General features: G+C 29.5%; 1 protein-coding gene across 1 annotated transcript in view; it reads left to right on the forward strand.

The window, feature by feature from the left end:
- The window catches only part of LOC129957049 (MDS1 and EVI1 complex locus protein EVI1-A-like), a 169,489-nt gene that overhangs the window by 95,184 nt on the left and 55,090 nt on the right, over window positions 1-19,215 (forward strand). The window contains exon 2 of the mRNA XM_056069173.1: window positions 8,060-8,101. The gene's annotated coding sequence lies outside the window, so the exon portion shown is untranslated. The remainder of the gene's footprint in view (window positions 1-8,059; window positions 8,102-19,215) is intronic.

A 19,215-nucleotide genomic window follows, 5' to 3' on the forward strand; every position in this document is an offset into this window, starting at 1 on the left:
TTTTTCCCTCAGTATTTTTTTCTGAAATTATCCTTGGCGAGATTTTTAGCTATTAATCCATGGCATGCGGTGAATAATATCCAAAAACCGTAAAATAGCCAAAACCAAAAAATAGTGAAATAAATAAATAAATAAAATTTGGTTTTGAAATTTCAAAAATTGAGTTACACATGGGTAAAGTAACTTTTTTTACTTTTTCGTTTAGAAAAAATATAGTAATCTATAAAAAAATTTCTTTTCGAGATTTTGAGGAATTTGAAGACCTCCCTATGTTCGAAAAATGTATCTTAGGAAAATGTCCGTCTGTCTGTCTGTGACAAAAATAACTAAAAAACGCTTTTAGCTAGACTGTTGAAATTCAGATATATGGTCTTTACACCAAATTTGCAGATTTCTTTCAAATTTTGAGTAAAATCTGTTTTGAGGAAGTTTAGCTGTTTGAAATCAAAACAATAACTACAAAACGAAGCGAGCTAGATAAATAAGATTCGGTACACAGATTTAACATCTATTGTGTCGATGCCTATCAAAGTTTGATCCAAAACAAACAAGGTTGACTGTATGTCTGTATTTTCAGAAACAGATAAATGCAATGACTTAAATACGTCAAATGAAGTATGGGATTTTGTGATTATAATTTCAACTTTTTGTATCAATCGATTGAGAAAAATGTATCTAAAGCACAAATTCGATTTTCGGATACTATTAATTGCATGCCAGCGCTTAATCGCCAAAGATGATATGATCGAGTCAGTAAAAATGCTAAGTTAATATTTCGTAATTATTGTGCGCCAATGCCATGCATGGCGTTCTCCGATATGACAAGTGTATTAAAGAGTAAGCGAGGAAGTTTTGGATATATATAATATATATATTTCAAATATAATATATATATATATATATTTGAAATTTATTTGACTGTCTGTTCGTCTGTGAACACGGGAACTCAAAAACGCTTGAAGCTAGAAAAATGAAATTTAGTATGAGACCTTAACACCAAATTTGCAGACTTCTGTCAAATTGTAAGTGAAATTCATTCAAAAGAAGTCTGTCTGTTTAGGTACCTGAGTGCAAGGGACCATGATAACTACAATTTGGTACATAAGTTAAGCATGCAAATATTGATCTGTATCAAATTTGGAGCATAATCTGATTAAGGATTGACTGTGTTTTAATCAGTAGTATTTGTACATAGATATAAACGCGATAATTTTTTTTAAAAAGTAATGACTTATGAAAATAAAAATTGGTATGTGATCGTGTAATTACAACTGTAGTTCTATATCAAATTTTTATTTCAGTCCGTCAAAAGGGAGGCTTCCAAAATACTTATTCGATTTACTAGCATTTGTGTTCAACCACATGCCAGCGATCAATCGCCAAAATTCGCTTATAATCGCACCCTAGATTTGGTAAGAAGAAAGGGTCAAGATTTACGCCAACGATCGATTTTTCCTATTATTATTCGTAAATGTCATGCAGTAAATATACAAATACTGGGTTTCTTTACTATACAGCGAAACTCTTAATTCTCAAGTGTGAGACTCTAAAAATAAAAATCTGAGCATTCACCCACAATTTTAAGCGAGGGGTAGAAGGCGGATAACATATTTGTCAGTGAGTTTATGAGAAGGTTTTGGAAGCCCATACCCGCGGTTTTATGTCATAAATTTTATTTCTGAACATTCGTCGCTTCATTTGAACATGATAATATATAGACTGAGTTGTTATCTGTGAAATGCGATGTGCACAACGGGAAAAAATCGTTCAAAACGCGCTACAGAGTAAATTTTCGTACCTGAACTACCAATTTGGTTCGTAGTTACATCTTAAGTAGTAGATGCCCACTAAGAAACGGATTTTAAAAATTTTATATTGAAAAATAATTTAAATATTAACATTTGTCACGAACAATTTCGAAGCACTAAATTTCAAAAATAATATTTATAACTTTCACTAAATTATAACGGTGCTTTTCGCCAAAAAATTAAGATTTAAATATAAAGTCCAAAAGTGTAGATCCTAAAACAGTATTTTTTAAGCCTGTACGAGTGATAGTAATTTCAATAATATTCCTTAGATAAAAAATGAAATCAGAAAAAGCAATATTTTTCAATCTGCAATGAATTATTTCATTTTTATCAAAAAGTTCTCTAAAAATAATGTTCGGAAAGTTTCTATTACCTCTCTATCTATTTCTTATTACAGTAAATAAATTTCTTATACAGTAAAATTTCTGATAAAAATCTTCGAACGCTTGTTTCTATTGTATTCAGATAAACTAATGTGCAAATACATTTTTAAATGCATTTTCTGAAAAATGAATATTTCACTTTAATTGTTTTACGAGAAAGGCGACATTTCAAAAGTAATTCATTAAAATTTGATGAAATTCGACATGTATGTATCAAAAGCCTTTGAGCGTATAATAGACTAAAGATTTTAAGATAGTTTCATTTAGTCATATTTTATAGACACTTTCAGTTCAAAATATCATGAGATTTTGAGGGGAAAAAATCAAGAATAATAAATTTAAATATTCATTTATAAATATAATTTTTATATTGTATTCTATTATCTTTTAAGCAGTTCTAGAAATATACATATGAAACAATAATTAAATATTCTTATCTTTTTTATTTGTGTTATTTTATTAACTTGAAAAATATTGTTAAAATCGGATTAATGAATCCATTATTTTTTTTATAAATTAATTGTAATATACATTTTTTCTTTTCTAATTGAGACCCTTTAATTCTCTCTCAGTTATTTGGTCGTATAAGAAATTTTTTTTATGTCAATTTAAAAAAATCATCTCCGTATCTAGTCATTTTCGAATATCGAAATCGAATATAAAGTTCATTTCCGAATAAATTCTTCTCTCATCTTAAAAAAATATTAAGAATAATTTAAATCTATTTTACAATAATACTTTTCTTTATTTTAGTTTTTGGGTTTATACACACAAGTCATGCGACGATATTAAATTAGTTTTTTTTTTTTTTTTTTTTTTTAATTTATATATGATTCATTGCGATATAATTCAGCATAAATTTCAAAAATAAGGTAAATCATGCTACGAGTCTGACTAGAGCTTCAAATCTCTTTTATTATTTTTACGTCCACAAGTTGCCAATTTCAAGAGTTCACCGCCATTACAGAGATTTCTTATCTTGTGCTGTGACGTCACATCCGCTTTCGTCATAAAAGCAGTGAATTACAAAATTAAATTCGGTGCAAAGAGATTAGAATGTGTTAATTTGTGATTATATGATATTATTTCTTTACAACTTGTTCAATGAAACAGAAATGTTTTTTATCCAACTAATTATATAAATAATTTTTATGATATAAAATTTATTGTTTATGAATGTTAACTAAAAGGTAATCTTATATCTTTTTAATAAACATTAAATAAATAATATGTTTGAACATGTGGAAAACAGAAAAAGGGTTGCCATGGTAACGCACTTAAACTGTGGGAAAAAACATAAATAATAAATAAAACATTTAAAAATTAAAGTTTATTGGTTAATTTTTACAAAGAATCCTTATTTGCGGTAATTATGAAAAATCTGAAATTTTCATTTTTTTTGGGGGGGGGGGGTTCGGACATTTTATTGTATTTTATATATATATAAAATCTTAAGAATATATTCTAGATCATGTTATTAATTTCGTTTAGAAATGTTTCATTTCTTGAAGAATATGTCATTAATTTCGTCACGCTCTTTCTTATATTAACATACAAGAAAGAAAGATAATTTAAAGATACGTTATGTGAAAAAGAAGTATAATTGATTCTTACTCATTATAATTATTTTATATGCTAATTATTGTTAAACAGTTACTATTAAATAAATGTTATTAATTATTATTACTATTAAACTTCCTGCCATTACTGAATATATAATTAATTTTCTATGTAATAATCATAATAAATAATACAAGTACAAAAGGGATTTAATTTCATATTATGTTATATAGATATAAAACTTTAAAAAAAAAGTATACAAAGTATACATTTTTCGGAATTCCTGGCACAAGCCTACAGCACCATTAATTAATCTTTACTTCTACTCAAGAAATAAAATCTATCCAACTAAAAAAATATCCCCATTCTTACAATCATTATCACAAACTTCGATAAATATTTCAGCTTGTTTCATTTCCGCAACTTGTCTACGTAAACATTTAGTTAATAATTATTAACTTTTAAGAGGTCGTTTTTACTTCCCATTAATTTTAAATTTGTCTAAAACAGTTAATCAATTAACTCTCCACGGCGCAGATAATGATCGGCTTAAACTGAATTGATCACCTCGTAACATTGCGTGAATCGTTTTTAATTCATTTCCTCGGCTTAATCATTATTGGCCGTTGTATCCCAACAACCCGTGATGTATATCTTAATTGATAATAACATCCTTTTTAAAAAATAACGAGTGGTTTCATTGCCCGTATGAAAGGTTAAACCTCTTAAATTCGTTTTATCCATTTTTGGTTCATCTTCAAAGGGCCCAAATGAAGTATTTAGATTTAAAAGTTTAAACTGTGGAATTGCTCTTTGCTGTTTTAATTTAGATCTCTTCGCTTTGCGTTAAGGGATGTCATCATTTTATGATTCATTGCGGACTGCTTTTCGATAATTACACGTTTCATGTTACCATTAGCTTTGGCGAGATGCACAGATGCAGTGTTATTTACTTCTCAGTTTATTGATATTAATGAAAAGAGTCTTTGATGACGGCGCGTTTCAAGGGGTCGTGCATAAATCTTGAGGAGACGGAGAATCCGTTATCTCGACACTCCGGGGTCAAAATATCGTGTGCAAAATTGCCAAAAGTTTTTATGAGGGCAAAACATTTGTGTAAGATAATTACTTATGGCCTATAATTGTATATGATGTATTATTGATTCATGTAGCAGTAAAATGTTTTATATCGACAACAACACTTGTCTAAGGCTGCTAGCTATATGTGATCTATAACTGTATGTGATTGCTATATGTAGGCAAAAAATGCCACATGTCGACAGCAACATTTGTATAAGGGCTGTTATATATGGTCTATTATTATATATGATTGTTATATATGGGCAAAAAAGACCATATGTCGACAGTAATATTTGTATAGGGCAGTTACATATGGTCTGTAGCTGTATGTGATTCTTATATGTAGGCAAAAAATACCATGTCGACAGCAACATTTATACGAGGCAGTTACATATGGTCTACAATAGTATGTGATTCCTATATGTTGGCGAAAAATGATACATGCCGACAGCAACTTTTGTATATAGCAGTTACATATGGTCTATAATTATATGTTAGTATTATATGTTGGTAAAAAATGCCATATTTCGATAGCAACATTTGTATAAGGTAGTTACATATGGTCTATAATTGTATGTAATTGTTATATATAGACAAAAAAAAATGCCACAAGTCGACAGCAACATTTGTATAAGGGCTGTTATATATGGTCTACAATTGTATGTGATTGTTATATATAGGCAAAAAATGCCATATGTCCGCAGCAACATTTGTATAAGGCAGTTACATACAGTCTATAACTGTATGTGATTGTTATATGTAACCACAAAATGATGTACGTCGACAGCAGCTACATAAAAAATTCCTATGTTTTATGGCATGTTGTTTCTTAATATACGGTATTTTGATATGACAGCAAAAGTATAACTGTTCAGTGACAAAAAAAAAAAAAAAGATAGTAAAGCAAAAGAATAGGGTAGTAATGTTTATATATTATCATTCTATTCGTAAATTACAAATAAAAATAAATTTATAGTAATTGATTACATCATGAAAAAAACATTTAAACAGGTTTTTGGATCTAGAACATCTAAGCTTGGCATGCAGTTATTTCTTTGGTTTTAAACTATCATTAAAAAAGTTTTTGAAAAATTTGACTTTATTTTTATTGAAAATTGAATCTTTTACCACTATAATTTTGGAACATATAAGTTCCCAAAACTATTTTTTCTCTAATTTCCCCCCAAAACCTCTAATTTTAATGAACTTTTAGAAAACTTTTTTAGTATATTCTACAACAACACTTTTCATTGTTTTAATTACTAAATTTATAATTGTGTTGCGACGATATTAAATACATTGTCTTCTGTATACACTATCGCTGCTATATAATTAAGAGTAAATTTTAAAAGTTTTTAATCAAGTTTGAAATATAATCATGTTATCCGTTAGAAGTCTGAATAACTGTCTCACCAACCCTCCCCCACTGAACGTAAGAGATTATCCTTTTATCAAAGGTTCAGGAATTTCGAAATTTTAAGCCCCCTAAAAGTGATAAAACTAGTTTTGAAATCGTATCTGTATTTATTTATCTGAACCCGCTAACACAAAAGGAAAAGGGCACAGATAATTGAAATTTGGCTTGTGATATTTATTTTAAAGTTGAGCATTCTGGAGGGGACAATTTAATGGAAATTCGAACTTCTAATTCAAAATATCGTAACTTCATAAAGTTGTAGGCTTGGTTCGTCTATCCTTATTTAATTTTCAGAATTTGCTGTTAATTACAAAATTGCGATTAAGTGCATATAAAAAATATATTTAATATTTAACGAGCTATTGTAAATACAGTGAAAAGTGTTATAAAATGTATTTAATTAAAAAAAGGTATTAAAATTACCAATTGTATATAAATAAAATTGGCATCACTGAAAGGGCTTCCCTTCTTCTTAATTTAATAAATTTTTTTTTCGGGAGGAGAAGCAATACAATGCTGTAATATTGTTGAGCAAATTGTTAATTTTTTACTGACTTTTCATTAAATCCTAATTAAAATTTTGAAAAACTTTCTTAATGAGGTTTTCTTATCCAAGAAATAATTATAAGCTAAATTTAGTAGCTATAGATTCGAAGACTTATTCTGTAGAGAGTTTTGAGCAATTTTTCATTATATACAGCGCAATTTTTTCAATTCGTGCATAAAAATTGTTAAAATTCCTTTTTAAAAAATACACATTATTACTTTTTAAAAAAAGCTGGATTCTTTTTATCATGCTATGAATCGAAATGTTTTACAATTTTTTTTAATTTAGCATACTTGTTGCCACTTTTTTGTTGATATTATATAAATATTTAAATATTACATACATTTACCTAGTACTTCATCCTGTTAAAAAAAAAAAAGAATATGCTAATTTGTGTGTACGTTGTTATCACAATTAAAAATGAATTATTGGGAAAATATTTCTGTGCAATCCAATTAATGTTATTAAGAAATTTTTTTTTTTAAAAAATTTAAAATGGTGTAGTGACTTTCCCCTATTTTTTCCAAAGTTACAACCGATAAACATCAAATAAAAAATAAATAAAAATTAAAAGTGACAAGACTGAGTGGGAAAGATTAATTTTTAATACTTATTGGATTATTTTTATTGACCTCAATCAAGAATGTTTGGTTGCATTAAAATATAATTATAATCACTTTTGAGCGCTTGTGTTAACTGAAATTTTGTAGAAGTACACGATAAAGTATAGGAAACATACCTCCGATTTTTCAAAATTTAATATTTATTTCTGTCAATCATATTTTTCATTTTATTTTGCTAAAAACAATTTCCGAACATAGAAAAAAAAAAAAAACTACTGATGGTTTGCTTCAATATTTATTTATCGTTTTTAAAGAAATTAAAATGGCTTTAAAAATTTAATTTATCTTATTTCTTTTGAGAACAATAATTGTTTTCGGCATTTCAGCATCATTGCCATGGCAACAGTAATCACACATCAGAATTGTTTTAGAAGTTGTCTGGAATATTTTGCTTAAGCTTTTTAACCTGGTGACATTATTATGATTTTAACATATGCTATTAACGTTCAATATAAGAAAAAAGATTAAATAATTTTTTAAAGGCGTCATTCTATTTAAAATTTTATGGCTTTAAAATCTGTTGTCATAATATTGTTTAATACAAATAGTATCGCTGTCGCACTGATTAATATATTTTGTTAATTATATATTAATAATTATTCATTTCAAATATAATTTTTTTTTCTTTCCTTCCATAGGTAGGGTGTTAGGAAATGGACTTGATATTAAAACCGTCTACGGTAAGTTCATATTTTCTATGATTTACAAATGTTATTCAGTAGATACCTGATATGATTTGAAATTTTTTTAAAAAAAGACAATTTTCAGTATTCTGCTAACAGTTTATACAGTTATTGTTATATTATCAAATGCATATTGATAGTATTATCTCAAAAATGTATTCTACATCGGCCTTCTTAAAGATTTTTCCATTAAAGATATCTTTTCAAGCTGGAAATAATCGCCATCGTCCTAAATTTTGTCGCAATCAGGTTGTTAGAAAGTATAAAGAAATGATAAATCAATTAATGATAAGGATAGAAACAGAAGTTCGTTTCAAAAATAATCATTTCGCAAGATTAGGCGAAGTATTTTACGTCGCTGCTGTTTAAATGCTGTTGAATTTGAAATAAGAAGTTCCTCGAAGAATACTAACGACTCATTTTCAAACAAGAAAATCGTGATCATCTTTCAGAACGATTTTATCGCAATCATAAAAAAATAGGTAATGGACTAATACATTAGTTAATGGCAACTAAAAGGAATTTTATTTTAAAAATGACTATCTCGTAATATTAAATGAAATATTTTAAGTCGAGTTGATTTTCTTTGTGTGTTATATTCTCAAATGTTGTTGAACTTTAAAAAAGAAGTCCCTCGGAAAACTAATGACTCATTTACACGTGACCATGAAAATCGTGATCGCCCATCAGAAAGATTTCAATACAATCTTGTTGTTAAAAAATTGAACAAGGACATATTACATCAATTAATAAAGACTAAAAGAATTCCTGTTTTTTTTTTTTTTTTTAAATGGTTATTTAGCCAGATTAAACGAAATATTTTAAGCCTAGTTGATTTTTATTAAATGATTAACTTTACAAACTTTAAGCAAAAAGTTCATCGATGAATACTAACAACTCATTTTCAAGTGAGAAACGATCATGAAAATCGTGTTCATCTATCAGAAAGATTTTATCGCAATCAAAATGTTAAAAAAGTAGGTAAGGAACTAATATATTAGTTAATAATAACTAAAAGAAATTTTATTTTTTGTCGAACTGTTTTTTTTTTTTTTGTGTGTGTGTGTGTGTTATTTTCACAAATGTTAATGAACTTGGAAAAAGAATTTCCTCGGAAAATTTTTGAGTCATTTTAACGTAACCATGAAAATCGTGATCGTCCATCAGAAAGATTTTATCGCAAACATGATGTTGAAAAATTAAGTAAGGAACTGAAATATTAGTTAATGATAACTAAAAGGAATTTTATTTAAAGGAGAGTTGATTTTCTTTGTATGTTATATTCTCAAATGTTAAGGAACTTGGAAAAAGAATTTCCTCAGAGAATTAGTGATTCATTTTCACATGAACATGAAAATTGTGATCGCCCATTGAAAAGATTTTTTTATATAATCTTGTTGTTAAAAGATCGGACTAGGAAATTCTGCATCAATTAATAATAATTAAAATAATTTCTGTTTAAAAAATGGTTATTTAGCAATATTTAACGAAGTCTTTGGAGCCTAGTTGATTTTTATTAAATGATTAATTTTATAAACTTGAAACAAAAAGTTCCTCGGAGATTAATGACGACTCATTTTCAAATGATCATGAAAATCGTGATCATCTACCAGAAAGATTTTATCGCAATCATAATGTTAAAAAAGTAGGTAAGGAACTAATGCATTAGTTAATGATAATTAAAAGAATTTTATTTAAAGGAGAGTTCATTTCCTTTGTGTGTTAATTCACAAATGCTAAGGAACTTGGGAAAAGAAGTTGCTCGGAGAATTAGTGATTCATTTTCACGTGATCGTCTATCAGAAAAATTTCATTAGATCTTGATATTAAAAAATTGAACAAAGTAATACTACATCAGTTAATAAAGAGTAAAATAATTTCTGTTTTAAAAATGGCAAATTAGCAAGATTAAACGCAATCTTCTAAGACTATTTGATTTTATTAAACGGTTTACCTTACAAACTTGAAGCAAGAAGTTTCTCGGAGATTAATAACGACTCATTTTCAAGTGAGAAACGATCATGAAAATCGTGATCGCCCATCAGAAAGATTTTATCGCAGCCAAGATGTTGAAGAAGTAAATAAGAAAATGATATATCATAATGATGATTAAAAAGTATTTTGTTTTGAAATGGTTATTTAACAAGATTAAGCGTAATCTTTTACATCGAGCTCATTTTCTTTGTGAGTTATGCTTACAAATGATGATGAATTTGAAACAAGAAATTCTTCATCGGATGTTCGGGCTGTCAGATTGGATTTTTTAGGTTGGGGTATTTCAGGTTGGATTATTATCTTCTTTTTATCGTTTGCTTCACATTTCTTTGCTTGACTATTTTTCAATTTGGTCCCTATTAAAAATGCATAAGCCAACATTTAAGTTCCGAAAGCGCGTAGTCCATTTTCAAATTTTATGTGACAAAATAAAATCTTTTTCACCCATTTGGTCTCAACGATAGTTTCCTAAGAGGCTATTTAATTCCCCCCCCCTCCTGCAAAATAGCTTTTTGCTATAATAAAAATATCAATCCAAGGAACGGAGAATTTGGAAATAGAGTTTTCTGAAATTTACTATCAACATTTCACGTGTTTGTTAAATGTAGCATCTATATTTCGATATTTTATGTCTTTTTATTTTTCAATTTTTTTTCTTTTCTATTTTTAAATTTGGAATGAAGATGCGCAGGATTTTAAATGCTTGAAATGCAAATTCGCAGTTTCTTCAATTCCAATTATAAATTTAATTCTCAGGTAAATAGCATTACAGTTCCTGAATCTTCACTATGTACAGTTTTTTTAGTAAGAGCTAAGATTTGAGGATTAAGGCAATTAAAATATCTTTAGAAGAAAATGAATAATTGAAATTGAAACTAAAAATTAAAAATTGTGTGTGGGGGGGGAGGGGTCTTCTTGGCCCTTTTACCCATACCTCTAATAAAAGTGTAATTTCCTCCGCATCCCCTACACAGAAAACTTTGGACTTTGAGGACTCGTGGTGTTCACGATTTTACACAGTTTTATTTTCATAGTCTCACACATGAACGTTCACAATATAAATTGAAAAACCGAGCATGCATTTGGGCGGTCCCCTCTCCCTATCGAATGAAACAAAAATTAAAAATTTGTCGCACATGCATACATGCAGAATTCTTCTGAATGGATTTCTTTCAAAATTCGAAAGAAATCAACAAATTTGTATGAACCATATACTATATATATATCGGTCACTGCCAAATAAAAAAAATCTGGTAAACTTTGTAAGAGAATGTTTAATTAACGTAAAGAAAAAATATAATAAAAGTAAAATATTTTATCATTTCGTTTAAAAGTATCCTTTCGGTGAATCCTAAAGTGTTTCATTATTTCAGTTACTCATAATATTTGTTGAATGAAAGCTGCTTATATGTAAATTACATTTAATGAAATTTTAAAAATATTGATTAAAAATTTTCATACTAGCAATGCAGCGATACTAATTATATTTCCGTAAATTTTTTTCTCCAATTTTTATATATATATGTTTTTTTTGTTTGTTTGTGTGTAAAAAGCAATGTTTTTATTGCTATGATAATATTCAAACTAAATTCATTGTTCCAGTAAAACATTCAATCACATTTTTTTTTTTTTTTTTGTCAATGCTAAAATTAATGTTTTTTTTGTTTTTTTTATTGTCTGTTTGCCTTCTTTGGGCGATAATTCCAAAATCTGTTTTTTTTTTCTTTCATTTTTATATTATAATGTATACACTTTTTAATTTACACACGCAGTAATTTGTAGTTGATCGATTCCATTGAATTCAAATTTTTTCATCCTATTAGATTATAAATTGTAATTTTAGACACATACATGATATATTAATAATTTAACAGTCAGTCAGGAAAGTCAATATTCCAGACACATCAGTTGATAGTTAAAGGTGATAGCTAAATAATATTTATTGAACAATTTATTCATAAGGAGTTTGTTGTTATATAAAATTGAATCATTTGTAACGCAAGATTAACGGAAGATAATTCTCAATAAAAAAAGGAAATAAAAGTTTTAATTATTTTTTCTACTTCTAATGAAAAAAAGTATGCATTCGAAAAGTTGTTGATAAAATTTATTTTGTTCGGTGAAGATAAACGAAAATAAATTAATTGATTATTCAGCATGATAAATACTGACTTGATAAATGAAATACATTCTGTATCTTTTGTTTTATTCATGCGACAGATGTTTTTTTTTTCTTTCTTTTTCGTTTTGCCGCTTTAAAATTTGAACTTGATTGAATCTTTTTTCTCACTTAAGAGAGTTCAAATAGATATTTGGCTCAAAGATTCAAATAGATATCTCTTTGTTTAAAACTTCCTTTGATTTCATTTCATTTTCAAAGCGACTTCGAACTTTACAAAAATGAGATTATTCCAAACGCTTTATAAATTACACTTTCTAAAGATTAGATTATCAAGGATTGATCAGTATGCAATCTCTGGTTTAAACACGGCGATCTAGTACTAAGAAATTCCTCTTTTCCCAAAGCTCTGCTGCCCCAAAATAATGAAGCTGCTGCCATCGGATCCCTCTCCTCTCGCTAATTTCCGTCCCCAATTGCTGATTCCGAGGGGGTCGAGCGAAGTAGGCGGGGAGGGAGGAAAGGAGAGTCGGTAAATTCCGACGCGCGTGGGCAGAGCAAAAGGACGTAGAGGTGAGTGTATGTAGTATGTTGAAAGTCGCAGACGATATTTTTCGAATCCATTCGAAGGGAAGAAAATAATCTCGCGCGGAAGGAAAAATAAATAAGAAATTTGGAGATGCGGTGGGGGGGATGGTATGGGGTGGAAGAGAAAACGCGTCTTGCAATTTATCCGCGTGTCGAAACTTTTCTACTCTCCCTGTGAGAAGAGGAGGGGGAGGGTTGAATCCAGCAGGGGGCTGTCGAGACGGAAAGCCGAAAGACATCGAACGCGTCGCGCGTTCCTCGTTGCCAACAGAATTCGAACGTTCGATGGTCTAGGTCTACCCGGGGGAAGGGAGGGTCGTTAGGGGGAAAAGGAAGGCTTATTGAACGGTGGACGGGCGCCAGCAAGGGGGGGTGGCTGAGAGGGTCTGCGAACGCGCCAGAAGGGACATCACGTGATAACGTCTTCTCGACCTTCCTTTTCTGCCCGCAAAGGGGGGGAGGATGGAAAGAGGTAGGTGGGGGGTTGGCGAGTTCGTGGAATAATTTGGACGCGCCGTCGTAGCATGGAGCGGCAGGAAGAAAAAGTTGGACGTTGGTAGTGATGGTGATGGGGATTGCGAGGGAAGGGGTGGGGGTGGGGAGAAGGGGTGGTCGAGGGACGGATGAAACAGGGAGGAAAACGGAGGGGGGGATGACGCGATCCAATCGAAAGCCACTGTTTGGTTGCCGACCTACATGCAACGGTGGGTGAGCTAGCTTACACTTCGAGAGTCAACTCCTGTACGTTCCAACACCATCTTTCAAAACAATCAACAACAGTGACAAAAAAAAAAAAAAAAAAAAAAGAAGAAGAAAAGATGAATAGTCAACATTTTGTTTTGGAATGGAGCCGTGCAGTTTGTCATCGTCAGTCAAAGTGTTTTCGGTTTTTATGACGAAAGTTGAAGGTATTAGGCTTTCCTCATATTCGAAGATTTTGTGGCGATTTTTAGCGAGAAAGAAGATACTGCCATTTTTCAAAACGAAAGCTATACTAGTTTTTTTGGATGAAAATTATGCTCCGAACTTATCTTTACCTAAAAATTTTTGTTGCTAAAAATGATGTTCCACATTGAAGAGAGCATAATCTTTAACTAAAATCATGTTTCCATCTTCAAGTATTTAGTTTTAAGAATTTTTCGGCGAATTTGACAAAATGAGAATTTATTATGGCAAAAAGGGCGGGGGGGGTGAAGAGATAAAAAAAAATATGGAGCTCTACGACAATGCATTGAATATGTGTCTATGACTTTTCATTTGACTTTACTTTTACACTTTTGAAGAGGGAAAATAATCAAAAATCCATCTTCGCAAGCACAAAATACTTGTAAAGAGATTTGAAATTGTTTACACTTTTGTGCTCTCGATGAAAATGCGTTATTTTAATAGTTTTAGGGATAAATTATCAGTTAATCTGTTATTTTAATTAAATTTTGATTCCATACTAGTGGCGCCATTTGGTAGTCAATTCAAGAAAACATTATTTATAAATTTCATATTATTTATTCCATTGTAAAAAGTTAAGGGCAAAAAGAATTCTGCTTATTGCTAGAACATTTTAAATGAGGAATCAGAATGTGAAGTTACATTATTGCAAAATACAACATGTAATTTGAAGTAGATTATCCAACCACTTGACTTTTTATTATGGTATTAGGGTGTCATGGGACTCAATTCCATTCGGAAGATTCATATAGTAAATAAATAGAACAGGTGTCAAAAAAATTAAATTAACACAACTTTATTGTCAATCACAGTTTATGTTGAAAAAATACTTTTTGAGAGAATCATTAGCATTAAGTTATACATAAGAGATTTAATTGAAATTAAACATAACCCATATTCCCGTTTAACCAACTGGTCGTCAAAGACGGCTAGTTATTATTAAAACCATCTTTATTTAAGCATTTCATTAATATTTGACAAATAATTGCTTTCTGTTAATTTTTATTGATTGATAACTAATAATTCACCCCCCCCCCTAATAAATAACAAATTTAGTATCGTATTGTTTTTTTCATCGACGAATGCTTATATATGTGAAGAAAATGTTTTGAAAAATCTCTGAAATTTACAAATTAAAATACAAACTCTAAAGAAATTTCTCGTATCACTTTTTGAAATCCAGGAAAAATATTTTCCGGTTAAACTAATTCCGGTATAATTATTATTTTGATCGAAAATGGGACTTAAGCCGAAATGGGACTTAAAGAAATTATAAGTTGGACATTTTTGCAAACTATTATAAAAAAAAAACTGTGGAATCCGATATATGGATTAAGCACTTTAATTTATAACGTATTGATGTTGACAAGAACGCATATGAAAAGCAGAAAAAACAAAAACAAAACTCGGAAACAGGTCATCCCATTATGGTCTTCAATTCTAATAAGGAATCCATTAGCGCTCCACTTCAGACCCGGACGAAAATTTCGATAATGCTGTTACTTTCATAAATCCTTTAGTTTCTAGGAAACTGAGATTTCTGGGTATTAAAGAATTTCGATCAGGTAAAAATTATCCGAGAGAGAGTTGTAGACAGGAAATGTTTAAAATTTTCAAATAAAAGCTAGCTTTGTTTTGTTACTTTTTTTATAGAATTATTTTGATGGGTTAAAATTACAGTGGTATCACTTAAGTCAAAAAAAAAAAAAAAAAAAAAACGGTTTCCAGGGTTCCCTTAACTCTTTAAAGGGCCATTTTTTTCTAGTCATATTATGTTAAAATAATTTTAGGCTTGAAATTAGAATAAGAAAATTGATTTATTTAGCTTATTAGGTAAATTTAATTTGATTAATTAATTAATTTGGTTAATTAATAATTAAGTAACAAATCAAGACACATCTTTTTGTGTGAGATAAAGAACTGAAACATTTAAGTTTCTGTCTTTCTAAAAAAATTTGTCAGAACTTATGCCAACCTACATAATTTCATACAAAGATTGATAAATTTGGTGGGAAGCATACTTCCCACGGCCCTAGAAAGGGTTAAATAATAATATTAGATTTTTGTTCCCAAATAATTGCATTACCTTGTGATGATATGTTAATTTTTGAGAAACATAAGAAATGTGATTTGCATTCCTGTTATTTTAATCCGTTCCATTTAATAAGATATTTTTTAAATACTAAGCAATTATAACAAAGTGCTGACTGATATTGAACGATATCAAAATATTGAAAGTAAATCGTAACATGTTATTACCATATATAATGAATTCGTCCATTTAGTAAAAGTATTTTTTTAAATATAAGGCAAAAGTAAAAAGATACTGGACCAGATAAAAAGGCCTATATAATAGGAAATTCTTATAAAGCAATACTTTATTTATCAACATAAGGATTACCAAGTACAAGATTTTCAAACCTGTAAATTGTCAAAGATTTTTATTCTGTTCATCAATTTTAGCTGCATTTTTCTTCAAAAAGTGTTTGGCGCCGTATGGCCAGATATGACTTTTACGCCAAAAAACGCCACAAAACCAAAAACAAACCTTCAAAAAGTGTAAGTTGATACTCACGGTCACTCTGTAGTTTCCGATTATAAAGAAATTTAAAAATTAAAAATTCAACACATCTCGATTTTACTTTTTTTTTTTTTTTTTTGGCAATCGCAACACTTTAACTTCAGATACGAAATCAGCTGGAGTGTCACCCCTAAACTTTCTCGCATAAAGTTGTCATTCCAGAGAATGCCTCACATAACCATTGGCGTACAACAGGTGCGAAATATTAACTAATGGCGTGAATTTAACATTTTTACTGAATCCATCTCATCCTTGACGAGTTATTTGGCGATTAATCTCCGGCATGCTTTTATAGTATCCAAAAATCGAATTTCTGTTTTAGACTTATTTTTCTCGACCAATTGCAAGAAAAATTTGACACAAAACTGCACTTGTAGTCACAAAGTCCCACAAAAAATTTAATATATTTAACACATTGATGGATAATACGCCGTCAGGCGTCAAGGTCATGAAAATGATACAACAGAACGCTTTACGACGTAAACGGCTTAATCCGTTCAGTCATATCACATAATTTTATAATCGTGACGCTACGCCTATAAGCAATGTATGAAATTTAGTAGCGTCTCAGCTGGCACTGCCACCAAGGTTATACTATCCATCAACATATTAAGTCATTGTATTTTTGAATTATTATCACGTTTTACATGTTTCTGAAAGAGCAGATCAACACAGTCAATCTGTAGTTGGATTTAGCTCAAAATTTGATAGGTGTCTAGTAGGGATTGCAATACCGGTATACCGGGATACCGAGTACAGGTATTTCGAGCCATTTGTACAATTTCGTGATACCGGTATTCACAAGTTTAAATACCGGTTTTTCGGTATTTACTAGAAATTTTTAAAATTGTCTCCACTATATGTTCAGGTATCGCGAAACATAGCAAAATAGTATACGTTTTTGTTTTTATGTCTCCCTAACGGGCGAAATTAATTAGCTAATTAATGGCTTAATTAATTGCTTAAATCTAAATTAGTGAAACATTGATTATCCCTGAAAGAAAATATTGTAACCATAACGACTGATGGGGCAACAATTATGAAAAAAGTTTAGGAGTAATAGATGTATTATATCAAAAAAATAAAGAACAGAAGAATCCAAATACTGTGGATATAGAAATTTCGGATTCCAACTTTGAAAAGAGTAAGAGTGAGAGTGATATTGACAATGAAGATAATGACAATGTAATTGTTGAAGAAGATATTGCTAATGAGGATGAAATATTAATCTATCAAGAAATGCTTCCTATAATTTATAAAGTTCGAAAAATTGTTAAGATATTTAAACGTTCCCCTATAAAAAAGATATATTACTAAAATATATACTAACTGAAAATAAAACAGAATATATGTTAATATTAGATTCTAAAACACGTTGGAACAGTTTACTCCTAATGATGGAACGATTTTTGAAACTGAGAAATCCAATCCAAATATCCAATAATCGACTTAAACCTGTAAATTAATTTTTCAGTTAGTGAATTCGACTTAATATCCAGAACTATATTAGCTCTACTTCCAATAAAACTGACTATTGAGGCATTATGTCTGAGAGATTCTAATTTATTTACAGCTAATGCAACAATAAATTTCATGTTGTAGTCACTGAAAGAACAGTACACATCACTATCTGAAGAATTATATATTACATTGAAAAATCTCACAGAAGAAAGGCATACCGAAATAGAAAATGTCTTATGGTATTTACATAATTATAATGATTTTAAAAAGGAAAATGAAAAAGAAGAAAAGAAAAGAACCAATTCAAATCTGATTAAGTTTAGAGTAAATTTTCTTAAAATTGTTTACCCACAAACCTATCCACATTCGGAAGAATTCGGTTCAATTATCGAAGATTATGATGTCACTACTGTCGATAGTGAAAAGGAATTGTCTCTCAAACAATAATTAGAATTAGCGATAAATAAAATTTCAACGAACCAAAAATACAATACAGAAATCAGTTATATCCAAAACCATCCGACGGGAAATCGATTTATTTGAAGATGAGGAATTTAGAGGTAAATACTTGGAAAAAGTATATCGCGCATTGCTAGTAGTACCACCAACTACCGTAGATGCTGAAAGAGCGTTTTCGACAGCTGGTAATTTTTACACAAAATTACTTTTTCAGGCTTAATGACACTACAATTGATGCATTATGTTTTTTAAGATCACATTTCAAAAATTTGTAATGGTACCACAGACTGAATAGTGATATTTACACTTTTTTTGTGATTTAAATAAATAAGATGTTTCTTTACTTTTTTGTGATTATGTACTGTTATAATTTATAAGTTACAAATTATTTTTGGGATATTCACCCTTTCTAATAAAACTGGCAAATAAAACAAAGAAACACCTGTGTTTTCTTTCTTTTTCTAAAATTTCTAATACGGGTATTAAAACCGGTATCCCGGTATTAAGATTTAAAAAATACCGAATACCGGTATTGATATTTTGGTCCGGTATTGCAATCCCTAGTGTCTAGATTATAGATATTAAATCTGTGAACTGAATTTTATTTATCTAACTCTCTTTGTTTTGTAATTGTCGTGTTAACTTATATTCGGACAGACAGACTTCCTCTAAACAGATTTTATTCAAAATTTCAATTAAAAAAATGTTTTTTTAAAAAACCTGCAAATTTGGCGTAAAGTTCGTACACCAAATTTCAGCCTTCTAGCTCAATGCGTTTTCCAGTTATCTTTATCACAGACAGACGGACATTTTCTAAAAATGTGTTTTTTTGTGCTCAGGGTGTAAAATATGGAGATTCGTCAAAGTCTGGAGTTCGAATTTTTTGACGGTTACTGTACTTACTCTATACTACGTATACGAGAAAGTAAAAATGGCGCATGAATATAATTTAACAAAGTAAAG

Source organism: Argiope bruennichi, chromosome 11 (genome assembly GCF_947563725.1).
Source record: "Argiope bruennichi chromosome 11, qqArgBrue1.1, whole genome shotgun sequence".
NCBI lineage: Eukaryota > Metazoa > Arthropoda > Arachnida > Araneae > Araneidae > Argiope > Argiope bruennichi.